At 38.2% G+C, this 27,611-nt stretch overlaps 1 long non-coding RNA gene across 2 annotated transcripts in view; it reads left to right on the forward strand.

Moving 5' to 3' along the window:
• The first annotated feature begins 6,565 nt into the window (after positions 1-6,565).
• The window catches only part of LOC116234991 (uncharacterized), a 419,872-nt gene continuing 398,826 nt past the window's right edge, over positions 6,566-27,611 (forward strand). The window contains exon 1 of one of the 2 annotated variants that reach the window (XR_016468730.1): positions 6,566-6,740. This is a non-coding gene — a long non-coding RNA (uncharacterized LOC116234991). The remainder of the gene's footprint in view (positions 6,741-27,611) is intronic. The other variant, XR_004168251.2, reaches the window with a different exon arrangement.

Below are 27,611 nucleotides of genomic sequence, written 5' to 3' on the forward strand. Positions count from 1 at the left end.
CTTTTGAATAAGTGATAAACCTCTGGGTCAGTTGCTTTCTCAAGCCTGCAACAGGAATGAAGTCTCTGAAGGTGTCAGGTCTCTGTAGGACACATACAGAGACATTAGCTGGATGGAAGAGAGAAGCCCTATTAACATCCTTGCTGAGAGACATTTAGAATTTAATTGTTTGAAATGTTTTTGGTGGCATCTGGCCAAGCAGGGTATATGTTGACTGATGATTTTGAATTGTGATTCCTGGCCCCGTGAGCAAGCCAAGAACAGCAGTAATGGTGGGAGCTGGAATTTACAAAAAAGGGAATGAGATTTGCTCTGACAGAATAAGGATTTTTTTAGAGCCTTTAGTCATGATGTGATCTTTTATTGTAGAAGAACATTTGGATATCAGTGAAAACCTTCCACCAGCATGCAGCTACATGAAGAAACTGCAGAAGCTTTGTTGACAGTACTGAGGGATCGGGGGCAGGGGTGTAAGTACTTGTGTATTTTAGACTCCTTCATTTGTAGATTCTACAGTAGCCAAGAAATGTTGAGTACTAGAAATGATGCTGTGAACAAGTAATCACAACCTAACTTTGGGATGGCCCACTTGATATGTGCTTCCCTGTATGTACATCAGGAGGAAAATGAAGGCCCAGCCTGGGAGTAAGTGATTGCTCCCAGGAGATGCTGCGATGTTTAGATGTTAGATGTTTGGGGTTTTTTGTAAAGTCAGGATTTAAATCAGTTGCACTCCAGGGAACAAGTAGGCTTCTTACAAGTAAAAGGCATCTCATTCATGTGTGCCTCTGAGGGTAATGACCTGCAGAGGGGAATCTGTAAAGGATAGAACAGACTCCCTTGTTCTGAAAGAGCTGCAGGTATTCAGAAAAGAGTCTTATTAACACCGCCTCAAAAGAAGTAGAACTGAAATGATGCAGGAGAAGATTTCAAATAGGAGTGTCTCTACTACAATGCAGAATATCTAGTCAGCTGTTGGCTCATGACTCCTTCCTGCTACGTCCCAAAAGGGGGTGTGGGACTCCCATTGTTGTGCTGCTCATGTTGGATGTGCTCTGAAGATCCAGGTGAGGCTCTTATTACCACTTCTGTTGCTGGATATCAGGAGCCTTTTTAATAATGAATAATAAATTAAGAATGTTAATACATCTGCTATCTTGTGTGTCCAGCTGTCTAACAGTAATCCTGCAAATTTTTATTCCTGTGGGGTAGGACCAGTGCCTAGGTATGAATTTCTAATCATGTAAATGAGACTTGTCGCATGCAAAAACCTGCAGGATTACGGTTGAAGCACTTAATGTGTTGCATCTGAATGCTGACGAGATTGCCTTCTGCAGTTACTTATGCTTGGTTTTCCAGGGCTCACCAAGGCAGAAAATTACACACACCAGCAATTCTTCCACTTTTTCCTTTTCCCCTTACTATTCCTTATGCAAACTTTCTTCTTGTATCAGCAGGATTGATTGATGGTTGTTGTATGGAGGGATATTCCCAGGAGACTCTGTGATCCCCATTACTGTTTATTTGTGCTCCTGGAGCCTTTCAGAAGTGTACTTTCTGAAGAACTCTTACTTAGAATTAAAGATTTTTGGTTTCATGGAAATAATGAATGGTTTCATTTGTACCATGACAGACTTAAGGTAATGAATTAATGATTTTTCCCTTTAGAGGTGAAAAATATGAAGAATCCTATGCAACGCCAGATTGAGTCTTATAACATAAATGGGCTTATTATCTGTGCTGAATTTCCTCCTTTCCTGATGTAATGAAAAGGGAACAAACCTTTTGGCCCAACGCTTTTTTTATTCTGTGGAATGTCAGTAACTCTGCTCAAGTTAAGGTCCTCTGTGAGACTGTGGTAATGTCTTGATCCCTTCAACATCTTCGCGTGGAACATTCCCAGGTTGTCTTTTTTTATTATTATTATTATTTTTTAAATTAATATTTTGTTTTTTTTTCATAGTTGCAGCCTTCTGTGACCCAGCTTGAAAGAGCGGGAGCAAATAGCAGTCCTCCAGCTTTATCATACCTCATAGCCTCTTCCTCATGTCCCGGATATTCTAGATAACACTGTTTCTTCTCTGTCATTTAAGTTAGAAGAAGCACTGAACATGACTGTGGCCTACTGGAGAAAGATGCTTTCGACTGGGTGCTGTTTGTTCTGATATCTGAATGATCTTTAAGAGCTGTTTACTGCCCACTTGGTGAGAAGTCATTCCTGTCTGGTTCTTCCCTGAGCTCTCATTCAAGCGGGATTGCTGCTGTGGGTTTCATCTTTGGATCTATTTTCTTTTCTGTGCTTGAAATGATGTGTTCAGGGTACAAGAAATAAATTGGCTTCATGAAGTGGGAGTTGCACTGTAAATTTCAGTAATTAATCTTCTGGCAATTTTTGCCTACGAAAGGATAAATATGTTGCCCCCAGAAGTCTACCACTGACTTCTTTGGATGTCTTCTGGAAGAAGTCCAGGCTTTGACCCTTTTATTCCTGGAGAATGACAGAGAGCTTGATCAAGATAAATAGTATAGTACTACAAGATCAGCAAGATGAATGTGAGTTTGCTGCATACTACCTTTTCCAACCACTGCTGAACCAAAACAACAAGGAGTAGTCCATGATATTTTATGAATTTTATGAAGGGCACAGGGGTGGTGATTAATTAAGCCATTGTGAGTGTATGCAGTGGCCTCAAGCACAAACAAAATTGCAGCTGTTTGGGATAATGCAGCTCATGCAACCTTTACTGTGCAGACCATACTCACTGCCAGAGGGGTAGGAGGAGGAGAAAACATATCACTGCCAGAGCATGGTGCACTTTGCCTGGACCTAGAGAGGAAAGCAGCTTCCTTTCATACCTTTTTTTTGTTTGTTTGGTTTTGAATCTTTGAGAATTATTTTTTATGTTCTTCTGCTTTTTACATTGCTTTTTTTTTTTTTTCCTTGTAAGCTAAATTACTTAGGAAGCACCCTACTGGTTAGATGCATGCCAGATAAGGATTCAGTTGTGTTTTAGGTCTCTCTCACGAAAGATTAGTGTGAGCAGGTGGCTGGATAGCTTAGTCTTGTAATGTTTTTCAGGAGCTTAGAACGGAGGTAATAAATTGGAAGATGTCCAGGACATCTTGTGACAGAGAGGAAGCAGAACAGACAAAGGGAATCTAGAATACCTGCCCAGAGCAAATAAAAAAACAGGGGTAACAAATGGGGTTTGGTGAGGTTGGCTAAAAGTATGAGACTACAGATGACTGTAGAGAAAGTAAGATTAATGGAGTACTATGGAGAACTGAAGTAACAATCATAATAACACCACTACAAAAGGCATTGATGTATTTCCATATAACAAACTCCTTGTAAGCAATATTTTTTGTCTTAAAATGAATACTGTCTCTTAATACATAAATATAGGATGTATATGACAAGTTGAAAGAGAAAATGATCTTGACAAAGTTCTCTACCTTATGAAATTATTTGCAAAGTTGAAAAAGCATTAATATCACTAGTACACACCATTCCAAATAAAGCTGGTATGTAAAATGGAGGAATGGGCTAGAGGATGGGCTTCTGTATGACTATGACCTGGGATTTTGGTGTTTTTCCTCTTCTTTTTCTTATTTTACTGGAAGGCTGGTAACTTTCTTACCCTCCCCATGCTTTTGTTTGTTGCCCTTGATGTAATAAAAAGAAGTCATGCTTTAAAAGAAAACAGCAAGAAATTACTGGGTATGCAATCTCACTCACAGTATTTCTATTTCATAAACTTCTTTTTTCATTGGAAATAGATCTTGAAATAGTTTTCTCCAGGAAAATTGCTTTATGAATTTAAAGATTCTTAAAATCAGAATACTTGAAGTTCTATGTTTTCTATCTCATGTGATCTTTCAGAGTATTTTTATCTTTAATCTCTTAAGTAAACAGTCATAGCTTTCTGTGCATTAGTTCTAAACTGCTGCTGCAGAGATCGGCATTTCCTTACTGGTTTGACACAGCAGTTGTGTTTAATTTGAGCAACTTCTGCATCTGTTTGTGATATGGAGTGAAATAATTTTTTCTCAGGAATGTTGCCTTCAAGCCTCCTTTGCTGGTGAGAAATGTTAAGTATTACAGTGACAGAAAATGGGAAGACCAATAAGTAATATAAAAAGTTGTTTATTTCCCATTTTCTACACGTAAGCAACCAGTAATTATACATGAGACATTAATTTAACATCAGAGACTTTTACAAAGACTTGTTCAAATAAGCTTTGCTTGAGATTTTATTCAGGTACGTGGTGTTTGAAATAACTGCACTTGAGCGGGGATTGACTGAAGGCTGGTGAAGCCTTCAGAAAGGGCTGTACGCAGACCATATAATCCAGAACTATGTGGCAGAAGGAAGTAATGAATCAGATCTAAACTACAGAGAATCAAAAAATATTCTTCTCTGTCTCACCTTCTCTCATTTACCTGGGTTTTGGTGAAGAGAGAAAGAACCATCAAAACTTATTGCAGTACTTTCTGGAAAGTGTTAATCGGCTCTGGATACTTTAGAATTTAATTATATTTTAAAATCAACCTTTTCCCACCATATATTCCCACATATTTCCCACATAAACAAAGATGGTCTCTCTCTCTCTGCTTGCTTGGCAAGCATGAGAATTGAACAAGTATGGAGGTGGCACCTCTTAAGGACAGTAACAACAGAACTTAAGAAAATGTTTCTCCCATCTATATGATTTTTTTCCTGCCTCTAATAGGAATTTGAAATTGTGAGAAGGAAGTTAAGAAAAAGAGGCAAGTCTGCACTTCCCTGCTGATTCCAATCATTGACAATCAGCAAGTGTGGGAAAAGAAGCACCTGAGCTGAGGGATGACCTCAGAAAGTTTTAAAAGGATGTGGGGAACAAATTATGTTGTGTTTCTTCCTCCCCTCTGCCCCAATTTTCAAACAAGGTGAAATATTTTTTGAAACACTGTGATGACGCACCTGGTAAAGGCTTCTAAATGAGCAAATATTTATTTCAATTTAGAAAACAGCTGAGAGTATACTAAGTCCGTGTTCCCTCCTCAATATGAAAACCTATATAGTTTTAGTAGTGTTTTTCTTAATTTTTATGTACGTTGCAACACTTAGATCATGTCTTTTATTATGATAAAACATTAAAATAGGATTGTAACTAAGCTTGAAGCATCCATATACGTGGTAAACCTCCACATAAACCAAAAAGCAATCCGTCTTTAGTGTAGTTTCATCATTCCTTATTAACTATAATATTTAGCTATAAATGAGGAATGAGAGTTTATCCCTTGTACAACGTGTAGTAAAATACTTAATGGATTGTGAATGTCATGTTATAAAACTTGGCATTAGATACTGCAATTTATATTCAAATGCATCTCAGACAAATAAATGCTCTATAAATAGAAATCCATCTGTATTCAGAGTACATATAACCGCCTATTTGGGTGTAGCAGTTTGGATGATGAAATCAGTAGATAATTTATTTCTACAGAAACATGTGTTTGTTATATTCTGAAGGGAACTCCCTTGAATAAACACCTTTAAATAGGGAAGGAGTTTTTATGCAAACCAGAGGCATTGCCTGTATTCCTAGTAGGATTCTGGTAACCTCCAAACGTAATTTCAGAAGCACTGAACTGGAATGAGTGCTGGTAACAAGTTAATACAATTATCCTGAAGAACAGGATGCGAGGCCTGAGGCTACCAGGCATTGCATGCTTACTCAAAACAGCCAACACCTCTGTGCATTTCTCTTTGCAGCATCATTTCCATGGCGGCTTATAACCAAGGTAGCACCCATTGCCAGAACTGCCACTATTAGCCATGATGTTTTCTCCCCACAGAAAGCAAATATAATTCAGTGATGGCATAGCTGGAAGTATGAAGTTTTAATGAAGAAGTAAAAAATAAATAAATAAAAAATCAGACAAAGAGCAAGCAGTTCTATAAATCTTTGTGAAAGCTGATGATCAGTATTTTAAACTGTGCACTCAACCATGAAATAAGAACCAAAGGATCTAAAAAACAAGTTTGGATTAAAGTGGCCTTGTGTTTTGTTTCCAGCACTCAGAGGAACGAGGCAGGACTCAGAAGAAGGCTATTAATTCTGTTGATTCCAGATCTTTCCCTTCAGGATTTTCAAGTGAAGACAGGTGTTTGGATGGATTCAGAGCTGAATGCTTATTTCTTCGTCTTGTGAGAGAAATTAGTAGCTTTGAGACAAGGCATGCAGATTATTTGCAGTGCTACTTAGATATCAGATAATGAAATAATTTACCTTGTGTTTCCGTCTTTACCCTCTGCCTGCCCACCTACAGTTGGCAGCTGTAACCTGTTACCTCTTCTGCAGGGGAAGAAACCAAAGCTTGTAATTCATTTATTTCTTTACTTTTTATTTATTTATTGTGAGGGAAGGGCAACAATCCAAAATTAAACGGGCTCCTATATAGGGCACACTGTCTACATTCAATTCTTGCATTCCTTCCGTTCTTTCTTCTGCTACAGATGTGTAATTCAATAAGTAGCTTGTATGGTAACTATTGAGTCATGGCCTGAAGCCCTGATTGAGCACCTGGGGAAAGGACCTGGTGAGCCCTGGGAGCACAGCTGAAGGCAATTCAGCTGTGTGACCGGAAGGGGTGGGAGCCATTTTAAGGCTGATTGCCACTGGGGAAGGATCTCTTTCTGGAGATTCCTCCTTGGTGAAGCTTTCCCCTGCAAACCTAGAATCTTCTGATAGAGGTGAGCAATCTTATTCCCTTCCTTTATTGTATCTTTCTATTTTGCTGGTCCTGTCATTATCATGCCTTTGTTGAACTGCCTTTCCCATCATATTGATCTCATTGCTATGTAGCTCTTTCAGTATCTTGAGGCATAGAGGCACTACTGAACAATAATTTATTTGTGGTTTTCAGTGATGTTTCATTCAGATGTTTACACGCTTACTGTTCTGTGTTGTGCAGAACTTGGAGAGCACTTGTGTCACAACAGGTTCTTGATACTTGAAGGTTCTGTGATATCCACGTTATCAAGTGGAAATAAGCAGAAGTGGACAGTGGCTAATACTAATATCTAACTAGAGGTGTTTTTTGTTTTTTTTTTTCACCCTGTTTGCCTTTTACTCTTTTGTGTAGTGGTAATTGTAGTGAAAAGTGGAGAATCACCAATGAATCCCGGTCACCTGTTGCTGTGGATCTGGGGTTGAGGCTTAGTTGTGCTGTATCCACGTGCAACAGGACACCATTATTTTTAATAGTGTCTTCTGTGTTTTTGTCTGTCTCACTGCAGCATACCTGCTCAAGCAACAGTGCCAAAAAGGCATTTGTTTCTACTATCGTCTTGGGAGGGAAAGTTAAATGAGAGACTGTGGTAATTTATCTGGACTGTAGCCCTAAGTCTTTATTATATAAAACTGGTATGGAATTTTAGGCAGCAATACTTTTAAATACTAAATGTACAGTTATTGACTCTGCCACTGCTGCGAAGTTGAAGGAAGGTGTGAAGGGTATGCACAGTAGCGTTTTCATCAGATTGCAAGTACTTCTCTTGAGCTTCAGTAATAATTAAACATCTTTTTTAAAGTGCTCTCAAGAGGAGAAAGTTAGTCTTCTGTGAGTTTTCACTTCAGCATATTAGAGAGTTCTCCTTTCTTGTTACAATTACTTCAACTTGAATAAATTGAGGAGTTCTTTTTAAGACAAAGATCTCTCTTGAATGCAGTTATTAATTTTAAGGCTTTGATCAAGCAAATCACCTGATGTCTGAGACATCCCCAGTAGAAGCTATGTCCCTGTGTGTCATTATATACTGTGTATTGTGACTATCATTCCTCTGGATTTCTTCACAAAAATGGATCCTATTTGGCACCTACTTTAATTAAGCTTGTGATACAAAATTAATCATTTTTGTGAGGTTAAAAATGCACCTTTTTGCTTTGACTGGAATAGAATTTTTTTTTTTTTTGCCTCAAAACCACTCTACTTTTTATCGGATTTGTCATTAATTGTAGGAAATAGAAGTACAGGAGAGTGATGGAAGAATTTGTCATGTCTAATTTATTCACACAGTGACCCTTGCAAGTTGTTGGTTTGCTTTGTGAGATGCACCAGGCTTATCTGAACATCACCTGAGCAACGCTGATGTCTGTATTGAGTTTGAGGAATTTCCAAGCTGTTTTCTCATATTGCTGAGCAATAGATAGGTGTCTAAGGATATTCATAAGATGCTGAAAAAAAACTTGATACTGTTTGTCTGTGTTCATGTTTGATACTTTTTTGTAGAGGATTTTGTAAAGCCTTTTTAAGCTGCAGTGCAGTTCAGAGGGAATCTTGATTTTTATATGAACAATTTTGTTTGTGTGCAGTGATGCACTGTAGAATTAGCAAGAGCTCATAAATCTTCATCTAATTTTTGTTCTGAAGCTGCTGCTTTGACACATAAAATGGCTGGGTTTGATACTTTCCTTGGCTAGGGTGAAGTGCAACTGCAAAGTCAGATGAGTAAATCTTGTTAAGAAATGTTATTGTTCTTGGGATGGATACCTTCAGAAAACTGTGACTGGCACACAGTTCCCATCACAGAAACTAGGTTACAGAGGAACTCATTGAGGCAATACCTCTGCTGCCCATTTAAAGCAGTTCACCAGTTTCCAGTGGATATAATGAGAACTCTTGCTGGAAATTCTAAATAACTTCAGTTAATGATCACTCACATTTGCTATTGGTAGCATTGCTATGTATTTTTTAAATGAAGAATGAGGATGTACAGATCACACGATGCACAATAACATCACTGTAATGGATCCCCACAAGGATATTGTCGAATTCTGAAGGCTGCCTACAGTTCAGCGTTAGTCTGATATTCGGGTTCCCTCTGAGAATAATTGAAACATTGCTGTTATAGTTTCAACAGCAATTACATGGTTTGGATTTTTTTGTGTGTATGTTGAAGGCTTATTTTTGCTTTTTACAAGGACAACATTTTAAGATTTCTGCCCACCAACGCTTCTTATGTCTCCAAGGACGCACTGAGATGCCATTTCCCAAACCCTCCACACCTCTCCCCAGTATGTACATCTCGATGCTGAATGAGCTTTTCGTGCATTCTGCCAAACACATAAATAGAAGAATAATAGGGAAAATAAGCATCAGAGGTATTTGTCTCTTCAGACATTTTTATTCCCACTGGTGTCTCTAATTTCATTTTTCTTTCTTTTTTTTCCTGCTCTCTCACTGTTATCTTTTCTGTGTTGATTGATATGTTCATTATATTATACTGAGACATTTTTCTCTCCTTTTTTCATCTTTTGTGGAGAACCTTTTTCTGCAGTATCTTATTTCCCTGTTGCTGATGAACTCATCCATTCTCTCTCCATAAGAAATGTACTCTTAATATATTTAACTTTCATGGCTGAATCCATGCAAAAAAAGACACTTCTTCCCCAGTTCCCTTTTATTATCATACCTTTGAGATGATTTCCCAAGCCCTAAGTACTTAGAAAATTCCTCCATCTAAAAATCATGTTCTGTGTATATATTTAGATGTAACTTTAGTCTGACAGAGCCTTCCTCTTCGTCGTCTACCTGAAGATACCAAGGCTACATTCTGAGACCTACCTGTCTGTGCTACCTGCGTGCTGTGGGAAAAGTATTTCCCTTTTGCAGATGTGGAAGAATAGCAGTCCAGAGTTCTCTGAATATCTTTCTTGTTACACAGTAACTAGTGCAGCTACAAGCAATGCTATCTGGAAATACAGGGCTTTCATTGGTGATTGTTCTCTTTTGCTGTCTAGCTTTCCAGAACTGCATGCATGAAATATACTAATTGTTTTTGTATTATAGGAGACCTGCTACACGATTTTATCTTCTGCAGGCCTATTGAGCCTGCCATCTTGGCCTAAACACAATAGTAGCAGTGAGCAAACACCTTGTTCTGGGTTAGAGGGCTGGTTTTTGAGACAGAGACATAATTAACTGACTTGGGGGAAAGGCTACATCTCTCCTGAGTAACTTCTAACTGCCTGAGCATCCTACAACTGTATTCTGACCTAAACTGTGTATTCTCTGCAGTGCCAGCACCTCACATGATGGTACAGAAGGTATTTCACTATGCAGACTGACTTCAACTCACTGCAATTTCACACTACTGGCTGTGTTGGTCCTAATTGCTGTAGGCACCCATGTTGTCTTCAGATTCCTTTGTCTGTTGAATTAATTGCTATGGGAGCATGCTTTGAGCCTATAAGAAAATGGAGTTTGAATTGAGATGTGTACTATGTAGGTGCTCCTTTGTTCTTGTTCCACTCACTGTTTGTTGCAATGGGATTATTACTTATGCTAATTTAGAGCATTTGGCATGGAACTTTTAAAGAGAATACATCCACTTAGTGAATGCTAGTTTTTGGAAACTTTCTGAAGAGTGACAAAAACAAACTGCCTCTATGAGAATTTCCTTAATACATTCTCTTGAGCGTATGACTTTTTGTTTGTGTTACAGTATTTTCTCTTTGAGTCATTTACTATTTTTTGTAGCTGTATTGTGTTTAGAACTGCCTGACAGAGGTTAATCCTGTATGAAGACCTCAAATTTAGTTCTCTTATGAATTGGGGCAGAAATAGAAATGAGGAATTGAAGCTCTTTTAAAAACAAGACAAACTAAAATAAAATAGTCTCAAATAAGCAGTTGTATTAACTAGAACTCTCTGGGAACCTTAATGAAAACTATCATCTCTTACGTTATATGGGTCAGAAATATAGGGCTCTGTAAAACTGAATGTAACAACACTGGACTTGCAATTAGGTCAATAAATTGCTTACAGCTGCTTACTCCTTTGCTTTACTGAGTGTAAGAAAAATCCTAATGTTAGGGGAAGAACTTTCAACTATAGCTGAAAATGTATAAAGGTGGAGAAGACTGAAACCCTTCAAAAACAAGCAGTGTTAATTTTAAATGGTTTTACTCTTAATAAGCTGTAATTGATCTGTATGAGGGCTGCTCCAAAAGCAATGCCTCCTATTTTATTCTGTTGGCACACAACACCAGATGTGGATGTTGATGGTACTGTGGAAGGGGCTGAGCATTCCTGCCAGTATTCCATTACATGCTGTTGCAGTGTGACAGATGACAGCAGAAGGGCAATCTGACACAGTGGCACCTGACAGTTGCAGATGAAGCAAAAGTGTGGAAAAAATGGCATCCTTTGGCCTTCATTGACACTAGTGAATGTTTATGGAGAGTGACCAGTGGATGTGAGCACAGTGCAGTGGTAGATAATGTTTCAGCAGTGGTAACAGTGACGGTAGGTCAGCTCTGCTTGTTCAGGCTTTTACAAGTGTGATATGCAGGCTTTTGAAGACTGTGGAGCACAGTGCCAGCCTTGGCTGGACTGTCCTACCATGCCCACTATATAGTCCGCCTTCTTACTTCTATCTCTATGAACTGATGAATGATAGAATACATGGGCAATGTTTTCCTAGTAATGGCACCATCACAGCAGCTATGAAACAGCAGGTTGCCTCTGCTGGTGCAGTTTTTTACAGGTGCAACGTGCAGACTCTAGTTTGTCACTGGTGAAAATGCAGAGCTAACACTGGTGACTGTGGTGAAGAACAATGTCTTGTAGCAGAGAATTTGCTTTAATAAAATAGCATTATTTTTCACATTGCATCTGTTGCAGTTTCCATGGCATAAAATAAGAGGCATTACTTCACATGCTACTCAGGTCTCCCCAAATGTATCTTTTCAAAATACAAACGAGAGTAATAGCAAAACAAATGTCTGCAACTAAGTAGTTAAGATCTGTGTTTGAGAGCAGGATTGAAAAAAAAAAAATGAAGCTGTTTTGCATTCACAATAGCAACAGAGCAATATTACTTGGCAATATTACTGATGAGAATCCAGCTGTTTCTACTGGGAAAAGATATATATGTAAATTGGAAAAAAAAATCACCTTTTTCTATAGGTGATTTTGAATTTCTGATCTGATTTGCACACTGTAGACAGTGTGTATCCTTCATTCAGCATTCATTGCTCACAAACTGTATTTAGGCTCATTAAAGGGATAATGAAACTGAGTGGTATCTTGAAGTATGTTCAGAAGCTTGGGAAGGGAGCTGTGGGGGTGAAATAGAATGTAGAATCTGAATGGAATAAATGCAGGAGATATAGCACCTAGCAGAGCACATCAGCGAGGTCCACCAACAGATAGCTGAACAGGAACAGCTTTGAGAATGTTTGGGGACGTGCTGACAAAATTAAATATGCTTGTGTTATATTTAACCCTAATAGTACTTCTTAAAGCATGTAATAATTTATTGTGTACTGTTTGTCAAGTGTCATTTTAGAAGCTTGGTATAAAAGGAAGGAAAGCAGAGAAGTACAAATCAGTGCCTTGGCTCTAGCGGGTTTTACTGGCTCTTGGTTCTGATCATCTTTCTCACAGAAACTTATCTGTGCTGCGCCTTCATTAAGCTTCTCTGTGCGGAAAGATTTCTGTGAAGCAGCACACACTGGACTAGTGAATAGTCTTCGTTAGCATACGGAGCAAACACATCAGGTACTGAAAAATAGTAATAGACTGATTAGTTTCTTTTTTTCACTCTGCTTTGGCATATTGAGGATTATATCATGCTAATGTTTTGTGTAGATTGTTATTGCGAAGGAAGTGCCATGGCAAATGATTACTTACACTGTTGTCTGTCAAAAGACATTGGAAAAAGAAAATACAGATTAATGTTACTATGCTACTCAGTGCTGCTTCCTTGTAATCTCTGTAAAGAGACAGATACAGTTATCATTTTATTGTGTGTTGATGGTGGTTAAAGTCAAGAATAAAATATTTAATAAGGCTTTAATTATATCAGTTAGTTATTTAAACATTTCTGGGAAGCAATATTATAATTAAGTACAGTTATTAATCGTATGGTCCAATCTTTGAAAGCTCTGTGCTGCTAAGATATCTGTATCTTTTCTACCAGCCTGCAGCTGAGCTTCTAGAGCTGATGGTCCTCTTGGGAGAAGGAGCCATCTCTGTACTGGTTACTTCTTGCCACACCTTTCTTCCAGTCCACAGAGGGCCTCAGGGGGACATGGTGGTTATTCCTGCACTTAGAACTTTGGAAAGCTTCTATGAGAAGTAATAAGGGTAGCAAGCAATCAGTCCACCACTGTTTTCACAGAGCACGACCCTTTTTCAAGGTTTTCTTCGGAACACAACTGTTACATGACATGTAACTGTAAACTGAAAAAGAAAATATAGCCAATATGTCAGAATTTCTTTTTTTAATCTATCTTGGTTACTGTTTTTCAAAATATAGCTATATTATACTCTAAATATTTGACTGCAAGTATCAGTTGTAACAATATTCTGCATCCTACTGTATATTTGTATTTGTTAGCTCATACTCATGGATTCTGCAGAGCAAAATCAACTCTTCAAGACTTGATCCTATCCCTGGTACTATTTCTTGAAACAAGAGTGTTTTTGCAGTCTTCTGAAACATTCATGAGACTTCTCCTGGTGTGTAGCTAGAAGACCTTTTGGTATATAACATGTTGGGCAAACATATTCTTCAGAGAAGTATGCTTTACAGATTATCCAGATCGTATCTGGTTTCTCAGGAAATGTGATCTTCCTCCCTCTTCCTGGGAATGGTGTCAGTTTGCATTCTTGCTTATTGTTTTCAAGACCAATCAAAACTATAAACTGAAATATTTTGGAGGAGGTTGAGTAGAAGATCAGAATGTGTTTGACTTTGTAGAGCTGGAATCTTCAGCTAGGGTGAGAATTTCTCCCATTTCTGAATGATGCTGTACATAAATAACACACTTGAATAAAACAAGCAGAGGCACATCAGCTGTTACAGTGAGGTGGTTTAATGCACCTCCATGCTCCCACAGAACAGCGTTGTGTGCAGGTACTGGCACAGCAGTCACCTGCATGGGGAAATGACAGGTAGGAGGAACAAGTGACTCTTCTTTGCTTAAAAACTTGTTACAAATGCTTTTGCAGAACTACAGAAGAATGGCAACTTCTCTAACAGAATCATGTGTTCCAGGCAGAGTCTTTGGGATTGACTTGAAATTGTGTGAGTTCTGTTTTTACTAGGCAGACAGGAGGGGAGTTCATCTGGCACATTATGCCAGTGTCACATATGGAGTTTGATCTGATGCTTCACATTGAGACACATTGCTAGTGCTGGATGTGGGGAAGGTACCTCTGCTGTGGGACTCAAAGTACAGGAGTCTTGCCACTGCCCAGGCAGCTTTCAGGGACAACTTATTTGCCCTTGCCTGGGGCACTAAATGCAGTAACACCTTGCTGAATCGTCATGCTTGTCTTGCTGTCACTTTGCATTTGTTTTCTGACAGAAAGTGGCTACTTTTTGCAATGTCCCAAAATTGGAGGTTGATTGATTTACTAGCAGAGGTTCCAGAAGATCACAATGCTGTGCCTTGGTGCCTACGGACACATAGACACCACTGTCATTTCAAAGAACCATTTGTATTTTATTTCATAGGGAATTAATTTGAATGACAATTTAAAGAAGTTTACAAATTAGTGTAATTAGGGATTGTGTTCAGCCCTTCTACCACTGCTTTATGAAGGTGGCTCAGATTTTCTTTTATGCAGCTTAAATTTTTGTTTTCTGTAGTCAGAAAACTTGAGATGCAGCAAAAAGGCAGAACCAATTATATATCAAGCACTTGCATAATCCTAAAATATACCTCTCAGTAAGTATATAATGACAGTGTGCACTTTTAAATCAATTCTTCCAGCAGTAACAAAGCTGGGGATTTGATATGTCTCACAGACCAATTTCAAGTGAGTAGAAAGAGACAATTTGTCACAGTCAAGTGATCTTAAGACCTGCTGTCTTTGTTTTATTTTTTGGGGGGGAATATGAAGTATAAAAATTTAATGCTGTAATTTTATGGAGATGTTCCTAACTCAATTCACAGGGATTTAAATACAACCAAATAGCAGTCTATAATAGCTTTTGTGATAAAGTTTCTGAAGTCAGCCCACCCATACTGGAATAACTACCTGTCCTTAGAAGTTGGGGGAAACTGTAGAGATAAATGCAGAAAAATATATTTGTTTATTCCATACTTCATAGCTCAAAATTCCAGCTTTTTTCCACCTGTTCCGGAAGATGGACTTTGGGTTGCAGTTGTTTACTGTTATTATAAACACGGAAGGGGTTGGATTGCAAAGGATGGTTTTGGCTCTCTATCAGTCCTTCTTATTTTTTCCAGTCTCTCAGTCTTGTTGGTGCACTTCACATGGGGACACCAGGTGCAGTCCAAGTGAGATTTTTGACAGAATTAATGAACATGGTTATACAGTTCTGTGCCTGTTAAGCAGTAGAGATGTTCTGCAAGTGCTAAGCCAGTATAAGTAATGTAATGTGGTACATAAATGGAAAATACTGTTTCTGGAATAAATATTGTATAAATATTTTTTGCTTGCCATGAGTTTGAAAATGAGGAAACTGAATTTGAAGTAAACCTCTGCTTCCCTCTCAGCTCCCTGAGCCTCCCTTCCCATGGCTGCAATGTGGACCTGTGCCTTCCTGTCTCCCTGACTGGCACCCCACATCAATTCCTAGATGCTACAGCCTCTACAAGCCTTGTGGCTGTCAATTGTCTCTGTATTCTTCTGAGCAGCTCAGAAAAGAGTCCCAGGATGTAAAAGCCAAGTGGTGATGTGGGAGGGTTGTGTGTGCGCGGAGCCCCCTGTGTGTCTGTTCATGTTTATGGGTAGAGGGAAATGATGTGTTCTGTAGCTGTAATTTGACCTGAGTCAAAGTTTCTACTTAAGTGGCATTTATTTTTCTTGCTGTTGAAGTCCTGAAGCTAATACTGTCCTAGCTTAAATTTATAGTAAGAAAAGTATCTTTGCGTGTTCTGCAGTTATTCTAGTTCATCTTTCTTGCCAGCAAGTGAGAATGACACCCATATATCACAAACATTCAGATTTCCTTTTTCAATATAGCTCTTCTAGTAATCGTCCTCTACACGTATTGGCTGATGGTCATGTCATCCATTGCTTTACAATACTCATTTTCTGTTTCTAAGTATATATTACAGAATGGTTCCTTTATTGTGGTAGCTGGTGTGGAAAATGCTGCTTTGCTTGTTGTTTGTTATCACTTGATGACCTTAGAGGGAACGTGGACAGTACTGAGCATATGTGGGGGAGTTTTGTTTATTGAAATAATTCAGTGTTGCCTTGTAATGCAGTTCAATGTCTTTATCTCCTTTAAGGAAGTCAACAGTAACTTGAGCGAAGGTTCCGGAGTTAATATGGTAGAAAAACTTCAACAATTACAGTGCAATCTGGTCAGATGTCATTTGTTTGACATAATGGTGTTGAACTGATGATTCACTTATTAGCTGCAGCTACTTATAAGTGAAAGAGAAAGGACTCATCATTTCTTTTCATTATCTATTGAGAGGAAAGGTGAGTCTCAGGTCAGGCTGTTGACTTTCTCAAAGTAATAAGGAGTACAGAAATCCAGCACAAACTGATGGAGTATATCGTCTGGATTAAAAAAAAAAAAGAAGTTGATCTGACAGAATTACTTAACTGTCTTTAAGTTTTGCAAAATTGAATAAGGTGGTCTGGTGCATATTAAAAAAAAAAAAAATAAATGTCAGTTTCCTGTTAGTGTGACAGCACATGCCCTGTTAGTATGACAGTAATGCTGCTGTGAGTAGTCTGACTGCTACTTATGGCTTTTTTGTTGGTAAACTACGTGCCCCTTCTACTGCTTTTATGTAGGCTCTACTATGAGCCAATTTATGAGGAAAAGGAATTACCATAGAAATTGAAAAGGGATAATTAGTATCAACAACTGAAAGCAATTATATTTGTAAAATTAAGCTATTTGAAGAAGTATTTTTTTTCTTGAGTGATGGAATAATTTCAACCAGAAGAGGGTTACAAAATGCAGATGTGAGTCTCTTGTTGGTTGTCCTTTTCCCTACTTCCCAGAGCAATTGAATCTTCCTGCAAAATTTAGATAAAGACTTTGAATCCATGCCAAACTGAGTTAGGTCTGCACCTGGAAATTAAACACAGCTCCATTTCTGTGTTAAAACACTGATGAAACATGGAAAGAAATTTCTTGAATAAATCCAGAGCAAGTCTTTGCTTTAATGCTGCTTTTCTATTTTCCAATTTTATCATTTTCAAGCCTTTTTGAAAACCCTTTATTACTGTTTTTTTCAATAAGGATTTCTAGTTAAGTACTTGACTTCCAAGAGGAAATAGAAAATTAAGTATGAAACAAGGAAAGCAGTCCAGAACGTGTATGGATGAAGTCTGAACTGATTCATTACACAAAAAAAAAGCATATGTAAATATTTTGAATTACCTTTAGTTTTGGAATTGGACTAGACTGATTGAAATGTTTTTTTTTTTTAAATCTTGTATGCAGCCTCACTGGAAAATATGCTGAATTTTATACCTATCTAGATGTTTGCCCACTAGTAGTTCTAGATACTGATATGTTCACTATTTGCTTATTCCACAACACTTCTACATTTTCTGCATGTTACAGAGCCCAATTTAAACTTGGAGATCTAATGTTTGTGTTACGTTTTGTACATTGTGTTGTTGTGTATTTCTGAATGCAGTCTGTGATACGAAGGCAAAGAATTGTGTTCCTGTCTTAGGGTCAAACAAACTGCCTGCCAAGCACACTGTGAGGCCTGACACGTGGCATGAGGTGGTCCTCTGAGTTCAAACAGGTTTTATGTACTGACACCGTTGATTCAGTTAATATTAAGTTTAATATTATATATTTCTATGTAGGCAGCTATTAAATTGGCCTCATATAACTGGTCAAACTTAATCTGGTTCAATTAATAATTGTATCAGGGAAAAATATGTGTAGAGCATAATTTGTAAAGTTAGTTTGGAATAAAAGTCCAATATTATTATGGTACAACTTGAGAGTTTAAGGTACGCACAGTCTGTAGCAGAGGGAGGCTGGTGAACTTGAGAGATCCTTCGTGCTAGTCTTGATGATTTTATCCTCTAAAGGGACTACTTCATTTGTCTTCAGGAAGGTACAGCCACTGTGGCTGTTTGTGTCTCTCTTGGTGAAGATGCTATGGAGCTTCAGTACTTAAGCACATTTTACATCTCCTGCATTTTGCTCTTCAGTGACTTGAATTTAATCTTAAAATTTAGAAACTCTTTAGGGAACAATTAAAATTTTCATAATACTCATTCACTAAAACTTTTATTAACACTTCTGCAAGATACCATTTAAAAGCAGTTACTTCAGGAAGTGTTTTTAGGCTGGCTACTTTTCAAATCATTTTCAAGTTGTGCACTTAGGTGATAATGAAAATAATTTCCTCTAGCTGAATGTAATAACACAAAGGAAAACAGCTTGAATGGCTTGGACTTACCAGCTACTTAATCCCTGTGAGGCTGCTCTGTTTTCTCTGCCTTTTCTTCTGTATTTGTTGTTATCATTATCCCAGATGAAATCGTGGTGTGACTAGGAGAGGCTGCCGGCTTTCTCCATTGCATAATATGATGAGGCAACACGCTGCACCTGCTGGGAGAGATGGGGTCACTTACCTGCCTGTAAGGAATTTATCTCAGCCACATCTGCAGCTCGGTGTGAATTTGATTATATATTCTCTGCTCATCTGTCTTTTGGAGGAACTGAGATGTTAAAACTGGGTATGATCAATAAGAGCTGTATGTGGATGTGCTCTCCTGCTACACAGTTCTAAATGGGTAGCTTCTTGTGTTAGTGTTCAATGAGTTTGTCTTGACCAACTGTGGTTTGAGCTTTTTGTAACTATTCTTTGTCTCTTCTGAGTGGATGTGTTTAATGAGGTTTAACTGAATCTAGCTGCACAGTGTGGTGGAAATGCCAGTACTCTTTCCTTTGCTCAAAGCTATTTGTGTACACAGTAAAAACGCCCATTTTGTTTATGTGGGAGGTTTTTGTGGCTATTACTTGTCTAGTCATTCACATAATTTTACAGTCAATCAATATAGGAAAATAACAGGAGGTGCTTCTCATTGAAGGAGACCTGGTGGGGTGCTTTGTGATGAGACGTAGCCTGAGGGGGCGGAGTAGTGGGGTGGGCTAGGGGAGTCAAGGTAATAACCACCCTCTAATGGCCATCCTGACCCAGGAGCCAAGACCTGAAAGGATCATTCCTGCTTTGTAGTTTTCATATCTTCCTCTTGTTAGTGATCAAATCAGATTATCGGTATTTGGTGCTTTCAGGTTTGTACAGATAATCATATTTTATAGCTTTTATTTGTGTAGGTCTCAAGGAAGAGCTGCTTTGTATTTGGGTAATTTTTTTCCTCCTGTTTGCCTGAAACCGATCAGGAAGACAGAACTGTGTTTTCATTCTTCTTCCTAATTTGTCTTCTCTATTTTTAACTTTTCCATCAGTTTCTATCAGTTTCTTTCTTGTCTACAGAACTTCTAGTGAAAAATCTAAAACTGAGGACACAATTTGATACAAACATTTATGTATTGAACCTAACTTCACTGATTTTATGTGTTTATTTAGATGCTTGATATAGGAGTTTATGTGATAAGCCTTAATAGTAAAAGCAAATGCTTACGAGGAGAGTTCTACTGGGTCCCACAGCTCTTGTCCTGGTTTAACAGTATTTCATTAATATCAGTTGAGATCCTGTGTGACAGCATAATTACTACATAATAAGACTTAGGTGGCATAAAATTATCTGCCTGTAGATCTTCAAAGACAAGGTCACTCAGAGTAGAAGTAGTCTTCAAAATGATATTTCTGGAACTAAGTGTTCTATCTACAGGAAAAATGAAACAAGTCACATGTTTTAATTTTGACACTACTTCTAGCACTGACAAAACAGTTCACCAAAATAATCTCTCTAAAGCATATTTAAAAGCCATTGGTGTTAATGTAGAGTTTGTTTACGTAGGGTTACATTAAAAATCAGTTTTGTGAATAGGAAGCTGAGAATTAAAAAAGCAATAAATGGTGGTTGAGTCAACTGTTGCATTTGGTAGAACAGCTTTAGATTTACTGCCTCTGGAAAACAAAACTGAATGCTCTTATCCTTTTTTATGGAATCAATAACCAGAGCTGCTTAGCACAGATCCCAGTAGATAATGATGTGTTTTGAGCATTATTTGCTGTTCCTAGATTGTTGTTGTCCAAAATATTTGCATAACTTCTTTATTCCTATATTACTAACCATTCTTAAGAGCTTCTTTTGCGTCAGGCCAGCCCATCAATTCTTTTGTTAACAGAACTCCTAAAATAAAGTCCAGATTATATACATCCCCCATTATACAGTCCCTTCTAGGGACTTCTTGACCATCAAAATGCATTTGGCAAGACAGCCAGTAAAACCATTAGGATATTTGACACGTATTTCATTTATTTTCTGGAGAGTGTAGCAAGACAGGACCTGTGCCTAAAGCAGACCTGGGAGATAGATTTATGTAACCTTGAAGAGGTCACTTAAATCGCAGCCTCCAGTGAGCACACTGGAACCAGCCCCAGCACACCTGGACTCCACACAGGCCCCAGGCTGCTGCTGCTGGCTGTGCTGTGAGTCACAGGAGTTAATGGCACGGGAAGTCTCTTAGCTGTTCAGGCACCAACTCTGGCATGTGTATTTCTCTGTGCCAGTTCCCGTACCTAATAAATGAGAGCTTGCTTTACTGACTGTATCGAGGGGATTAATCAACTGCACGTTTTTATGAAGTGCCTGGAGATGCCAGGGTGCACCATACAGCACTGCAAGAGATTCACTGTTCTTGCTTCCAGAAAATAAATTTGAAAGATCTTTTTTTTTTTTTATTTGTGACTCGTATTTTTTAACAAGCCTTCAAACTGAAAGGAATGTTTTTGCCCATTCTTTGATACTGAGATGTGTGTCACTGGACTCCCATTGTCTGGCATGATGTGCCATATTTCTTAATTTGGTCAAGAGCAATTCCAGTCGGATCTTCCAAGATTGCTTCACATATGTTTATATACTTGTGTGTTTATATATGTGTATAAATGTTTACTTTGTTTTAAATTATCAACTGAGCTGACTGTGGAGCTAAATCATTGGTAGGGATTTTTGTTTGTTTTGTTTTTGTTTCTTAGTTCTTCAAAAGCAACGCCAGTCACTGTTACCCAGCAATAATGAGTTGTTTGTTTCACTGTTTTTGCCTCTTTTTTTTCCAAAATTTAACTGTGTTGAAATTCTGTGTAACTGTCTTCTCCTCTGGGTGCAACACTTTCTTTAATTATTGCATTTGTTACTTCCAAGGTGAAACCACATTTAGTGTTGCCCACCTTAATTGAAAAGTAAAAATCTAATTCGGAGTATTTTGCTTGTGGGCAAACACTATGACAATTAATTTGTAATTAAAGAGACCTCTGTATTGTGTTGTCTACCACTATCGGTGAGTTAACTCTTTGGTGTGAAGCAACTTTGTTTTCTCTATTTCAGTGTATTCATAGGATGAGAGGCAAGACACATACAAATGCATGTTACTGTTCTCTGTGTAGTTTCATCCCTCACCCTGCCCTGTTTTTCTCAAGAAGTGAGTCTTTGTTGTCAAAAAGTGCAAAGAAGCAGATTAATGATGGTGATAATTTAGCAGAACCTAAAATAAACAGTTCCATGTATCATATGCTATCTTTTAATTCCAATAAAGGATATGTATGTAGCAGCTGTCTTAGCCAATCTAATTGCAGCAGTGCTTCATATATTGGTACAAATATATTTGAAATTGCGAAAGGTAATGGTACTTGCCATAAATGAAATTCTCAAGACTGAATATGTAAGTCCCTCCAGTTGTGTGCAGAAAGGTTTGTCAAGCTGCCTCCTTTCAGTATTATCAATGCTACTATTGTAATGGGTTAGCTTCCAAATATATTCCTATTTTAAAGCTTAACTGTTGTCTTTCAGCTCTTTATAACTGAATGTGAAGTCATTTTGTATCAAGAGATTTAGGTTATGGGCTTTAGTAATGGAACTGTCTTTTTTTTCAATTTAGCAAAATACCATTAAGAATTAATTTATGGCCTGGCTACATTACTGAATCATAGAGGTATGTAGGAATGTTACACTCTGGGTATCCTTTCCAACAAAGTTCTAAAGATAATTTTCCAAGTACAGACACTTTCTTCCTTCATTGCACTGTCACTCGTATATATAAATATGATTTAAGGGAGCATGTTTTTACTGGAGATGCTGAGGTAGCAAAATGTACAATTACAGATAACACTCAATGAGGTGAAGCTGTGTGTGTTGAATGCAATACTGCATTGCTTAAGCAGCAAATGGGACAAAGGGTGATTATTTTAAAGTGAAATTTCACAATACCTTTGTAGAAATGCCAAGTCCCTGGAGGTAGTTCTGCCTGATGATGTAAAAGATTAAAAAAAGAAAAAAAAAAAAGAAAAAAGAGGGCCCAAATGAATTTATAAGATCCCTATGACCCCCTGGAATACGTATGATGAAAACCTTTCATTTGAGAAGGAGAAAGCCTTGTTCAGCTGTGATGCCTTTATATAAGTTCATAATTCTTTAGTAGTTCTTCAACACATAACAGTCATTCAGAGGCTTCTGCCAGGTTTCAGACAAAAACAATAACAAAACACCAACCAAACCCAAGGATTGGTGCAGTATAGTGACATAATTCCAGCAGCATTAACTGCCAGCATGGGTGGCTGAGAAAAGGGAAAAACCTTGTCTCACACCACCACTGGGCAATAAAGAGTCTCAGTCACATTATTCATAATAGCTGATATCACACTGTGAGTAGTTTATATATAGAACTTTATCCAAGGAATTTGATTACGGTGAATCAGACTAGGGGGATATGTGAAAGTAGGGAAGTAGGTGCTCTTATTAAAGTTTTTTGCAGACTGACATGCTGGGGATAAAGAAGAAGAAAATTGCCTCAGAGTTTCTGAGAGTTTGGCTCCTTTCAGTTGTACATTTTATGAGATAAATTTGAAATCAGGGCTCCTGTGAGAGTTTCAGCAGATGTAATGAAGCCACAGAAGTGGGAGGCAGAGGCAGTGCTGCCCTGCTCTGCACCAGGCTCATATGCTGCTTTTGAAGAAAGGAGAGCTTGGAGCCCTTCTGTACGTTCTCTGTGTGGAATTGCATTTCTCTTCTGCCAATGAGGAAAAATATTCCGAGAGTGCTTTGTCCGTTCTAAAAGATAAATCTATAATCTGTAAATCTTTGTTCTGTTCTTTACCTGTTCAGTGACTTCTGTAATTTCATGCACACGTGGTACCTGTAAAATGCTTTCTAATTGAACTAATAGTTTACCTAAACAGGTAAACAGCACTTTGGGTTCCAGACAGTGGGGTGTGCTATATTCAGTTCAAGTCATTTACTAATGGTAAAGTTTCTGCCTAGTTCATATTGGCTCCTGAAGCCCTAAAAGCTGGACTGATTTACGTTCAGGACCTGGCCCCTTGTTGCTGTTTGAAGTCCTTTTTGCTGTGGATTGTGATCTGGATGTTAATTTATCAAACTTGGGATTCACAGGATTGCAGTGTTAGAGCTGAGCTAAAAGAGTCTCCTAAAGAAGGGTACATTCATCTTGTAGCTGCATGTAAATATTCCGAGTTCTTATAGCTTTAACTAGATGGCTGTATTAATTCATCAATCATTTTGTGAGGATTTGTGTTCTCTCTTTTCAAGGTTAGACAAACATTCACCACTTCAATATATGAGTTATTGGAGGGTATGGTCCTTATAAACGGAAGAAGCAGTGTTGCTGCCTGCTGCTTTTCTTGGCTGGCATCTGTAAGATGGAGTGTGCAAGGGAAAAGAGAAGTGAAAAGCGAAAGAATGGCCAAAATACAGCCTTGCTGGATTTGAGAAATATAATTTCAAAAATAAATTGAGCTTGGGCTTAATATCTTACTGGCTCTAAGCAGTAATTTTCTGTCTTTTAACCTCTCAGGATAGCAATTCCTTGCTGCATACTTATTTACCTCCTGCTGTCTGGGGGCCTCAGCTCTTCTCACCGCAGAGAGCAGCCCAGACAGTCTTGTCTGGGTGCATGTGGGCAGGGCTGTTGGCCAGGTGGGCAGGGGATACTGTGCTGCTCCTGCCTTGCCTTGTAGTGGGAGCTTGCTGAGAGAGTCAGGGAAGGCACAGACTAGATGCTGTGGTGTTACCAGTATGGGCAGAAACTGAGCAAAACATTTTTCCACCTGTGACCAATGGGCAATTTTAATGCAGCAAGTAGCTTACTGCTCCTTCTAGCCTGTCAGCAAAGAGGCTGGCTAGTTAGAGGACACCAGGACAGTAGTGGCTGTATGAATAACAAGGCATGCTGGCAGTGAGTATGCTTTTATTTATATCTATCTATATAGTGCAAACTGGGAAGCTGCCCATTGTACCTAGTTACTCACACAACCACAACAGTCTTGGTTTTAATCTAGTCTGATAGCCTCTCTGCCTGTTGGGAAGAAAAACTGCAACTGATTTTGTTCCTTAAGGATTTGGTTTTCTGTTCTTTATTTTGTTCTTTCCTTCCTAAAGGAAGCTCTGTTCAGCAACTGTACTCAAGCATTATGCTTAACTGAGTTAAGTGAAAGTTTGTATGTAGCGACTTTGCCTTACTCAGATGAGATGTTCTTTTCAATTTTCTCTTTTCTTCTTGCAAATTTAAAGAAACAAAAAATGACCATACAGTTCAAGAAAGCTTCAATTACTTCTTATTTCTCATTAAACGAACACAAACAAAAGTGGAAATAATTGTTCTAAAATAAGCGTGAAACCAGAGATCATTATTATCCCTAGAGAAAAAGAACATGTTTTTCTACGTAGTGATTTGGGACAACAATTTTTGGTAATACTGGTGGATGTTCAGTGCAGCCTTTCATAATGCACAGTATTCACTTCATTTGCTAAATTTGTTGGGCTGTAGAGGTGTGCTTTGTATTTATTAACTATTAAGGGAAAATGGCATTATATGTTGAATATAGTGAATGTAAATTCATTACTATTTTCCATGCTGAGAGATTTGGGTGGTTTTATTTGCCAGTTTTTTTGCTTTGAGTTTTTTCTTTTTAACTCCTAGCACAGCAATTTATGTAGATTAATTTAGAAGAGTAAGATGGATTGCTTGCCTATCCTTGAAGATATCAGTTACGTCCACACAAAACTTGAGAAGTATTTGTGTCAGTGGAGCACCCTTGTATGGCCACCGAAACATTCCTTCCCTGCATGATGACTGGGCTGTAAGCAAATCTAGATGAAGAGTATTTCTCATGCTGACCATTTTTGGCTGCTGAGATGATTCCAGCTTGTGCAGCTGCTCAGGTACAAGTGGTGCCCTCCAGCTTTGCAAACTAATGGCTGTGATAATTAAGGGTCCTTGTTACTATCCATATGGTGATGGAGAGTCTCATCCAACTCGCTACTGCCAAACAATGTGAACTTTCCTTTTAATCCCTAGATCAAAGAGAGTGTGTGTGACATCTTAATTACATTTGGATAATGTCAGAAAAGGTGACCAAGAATATAGTAAGCACTTGCACATAGCTTTGCTATCAAGCAAGCTCTTGCTTGGCCCTATTAATCAACCAAGTGATTAATCCTAATCATCAGACATCAGGGCTAGAATACCTAATTATGCATATGAAAGCAACTTGTTTTAGAGGAATTACTGTAAAAAAAACAAAACAAACAAAACAAACAAAAAAACACATAATTGTTTGGAGCCATCAGCCCTTCCCAAGCAGGACAGGGCTATCTTGGAGTGTGTTTGTAGTCCTAAATGGGAGAAGGTTGTGTCTCCTGGGCTCTGCACCTCCTCTTTCAGGAGCTCTTATGTAGCTAGGGGCAGAGGGATAAGGCTGCAATGAAGCAACAACCCATTGCAGCAGCTTCAGGATCTACAGTTCCTTTACTTTCATTTTGGGAGATCGTGTTGATGTGCATCTCCTCTGTTGGATTATCTTAAAAAATATATCTTAAAAGATGAGTTCTCATGGCTTCCTGCCTACAGTGGAAAGGATATGGGGGGGCAATTTGGTGGTCCTTCACTTTCTGCCCTTTTTCTTATGATGAGCATTCAGATTTATCTAATGCCTTTTTTTTTCCCGTGATTTTTATAGGCCATATTGTGTGAAATAGAAAGATCATTGGGTGTTAGTGTGAGAAATGAGCTGAAAGAAAAATTGATAAGTAATTAGTAAAGTTAATCCACTTGTGGCAGCGAGCCTGAGGCTTATCTGGATGTAATGCCATTCAGTTAGTGTTCACATAAACAAAACAAGGTAGAAACAATCTCTGAAATCCTAGTTACAATAACATTGGTTAAGATAATTAAAGCATCTCAATATAGAAGAGCTACTTAGTAGAATTTTTTTGTTGTTATATAAATTCCCTAATTCCCTTTGTCTGATTTTTTTCAACTACTGAATATCCGCTGTTGGAGTTGTACCCATATTTTCCCAGACATAACCTCACAAGAAAACATTTTAAAGAGCTAAAAATTGGAGAGCAGAGAATATTGAAGACATCTACCTTCCTTCTGCTTTTTTTTTTTTTTATGAACTATTCTCATTGCAGAGATCAGATTTCAAATAGATTTTTAAAAAATTTTCTACAGTTTGTGGGGCTAAATATAGATGGAGAGATGCATTTTCACAAGAATGCTTCTCATAAATATGGCAGAAATGTATGGATCTGTATTTGAAATTAAAATTGCCTTCAGCAAACTCTCTGTGCAACTGTGATAAGGAAACTTTGTCAGCTAGGTTTACATGCAGTGTGGTCAGTTGTACAGTGAAACTTCACTGTCCGGAGTGCTTACCTTACAGCATGTTTTTCCTGTTTTTTGTTTTTTTTTTTTAAGCTTTACAATAAGTGACCAACAACAAAGGAAAACTTTTAATTGGACTTAAAATAATAATAATAATAATAATAATAATAATAATAATAATAATAAATTTGATGAGGAAGCCACAATGCATAACTACTTTCATCATATTTGTTGAGGCTGCCTTCGGCCAGAGATGGATGCTGCAGAACCAGGCCACACATGCTACCTCTGGCTGTCCCCCTAGCTGCTGCCATTCCCACAGTCCTTATGGGGCTCTGTCACTGCTGAGAAGCCTGGTGGGCTGCATGCTGCTGCAGCAAATGGTGACCGCTTGGCATTCCAAAAAGTAAGCCATGGAATGATGGTTTTCCTTGATCTCTACCAGATTCTTCAAAGATGGCTGGTGAATAGGTCATCTGTGCCTTCTTTACTTCCCCTGTTGTCCAGAAATAGCTTTGATATTTAGGGCTAGCAACTACTAGGAGATGTTTGTCCCAATTTTTCCCCCTTTTTGTTCTGTATTTCATCTCCTGATATATTTAAACAAACTGCAGGTGTACTGGATAACTAAATGGTAGTTGGAAGATAGAAAACACTTACAAACCGAGCCAGTTGTTTGTACAAAATGATTGCACTGGTACTGCCAAACCTCGTGTGTGGAGAGAAGAAAAAGGAGAGAGCAAAAAACAAAATTCTTGAACTTGAACAGAAGCACTTGGTGTGAAAATGTGTGATTGCAGAACTCTTACAACCTTATGAACACTATAGTGAGTG

The sequence above is a fragment of the Phasianus colchicus genome, chromosome 8 (assembly GCF_987193195.1).
Source record: "Phasianus colchicus chromosome 8, bPhaCol1.hap1.1, whole genome shotgun sequence".
Lineage (NCBI taxonomy): Eukaryota > Metazoa > Chordata > Aves > Galliformes > Phasianidae > Phasianus > Phasianus colchicus.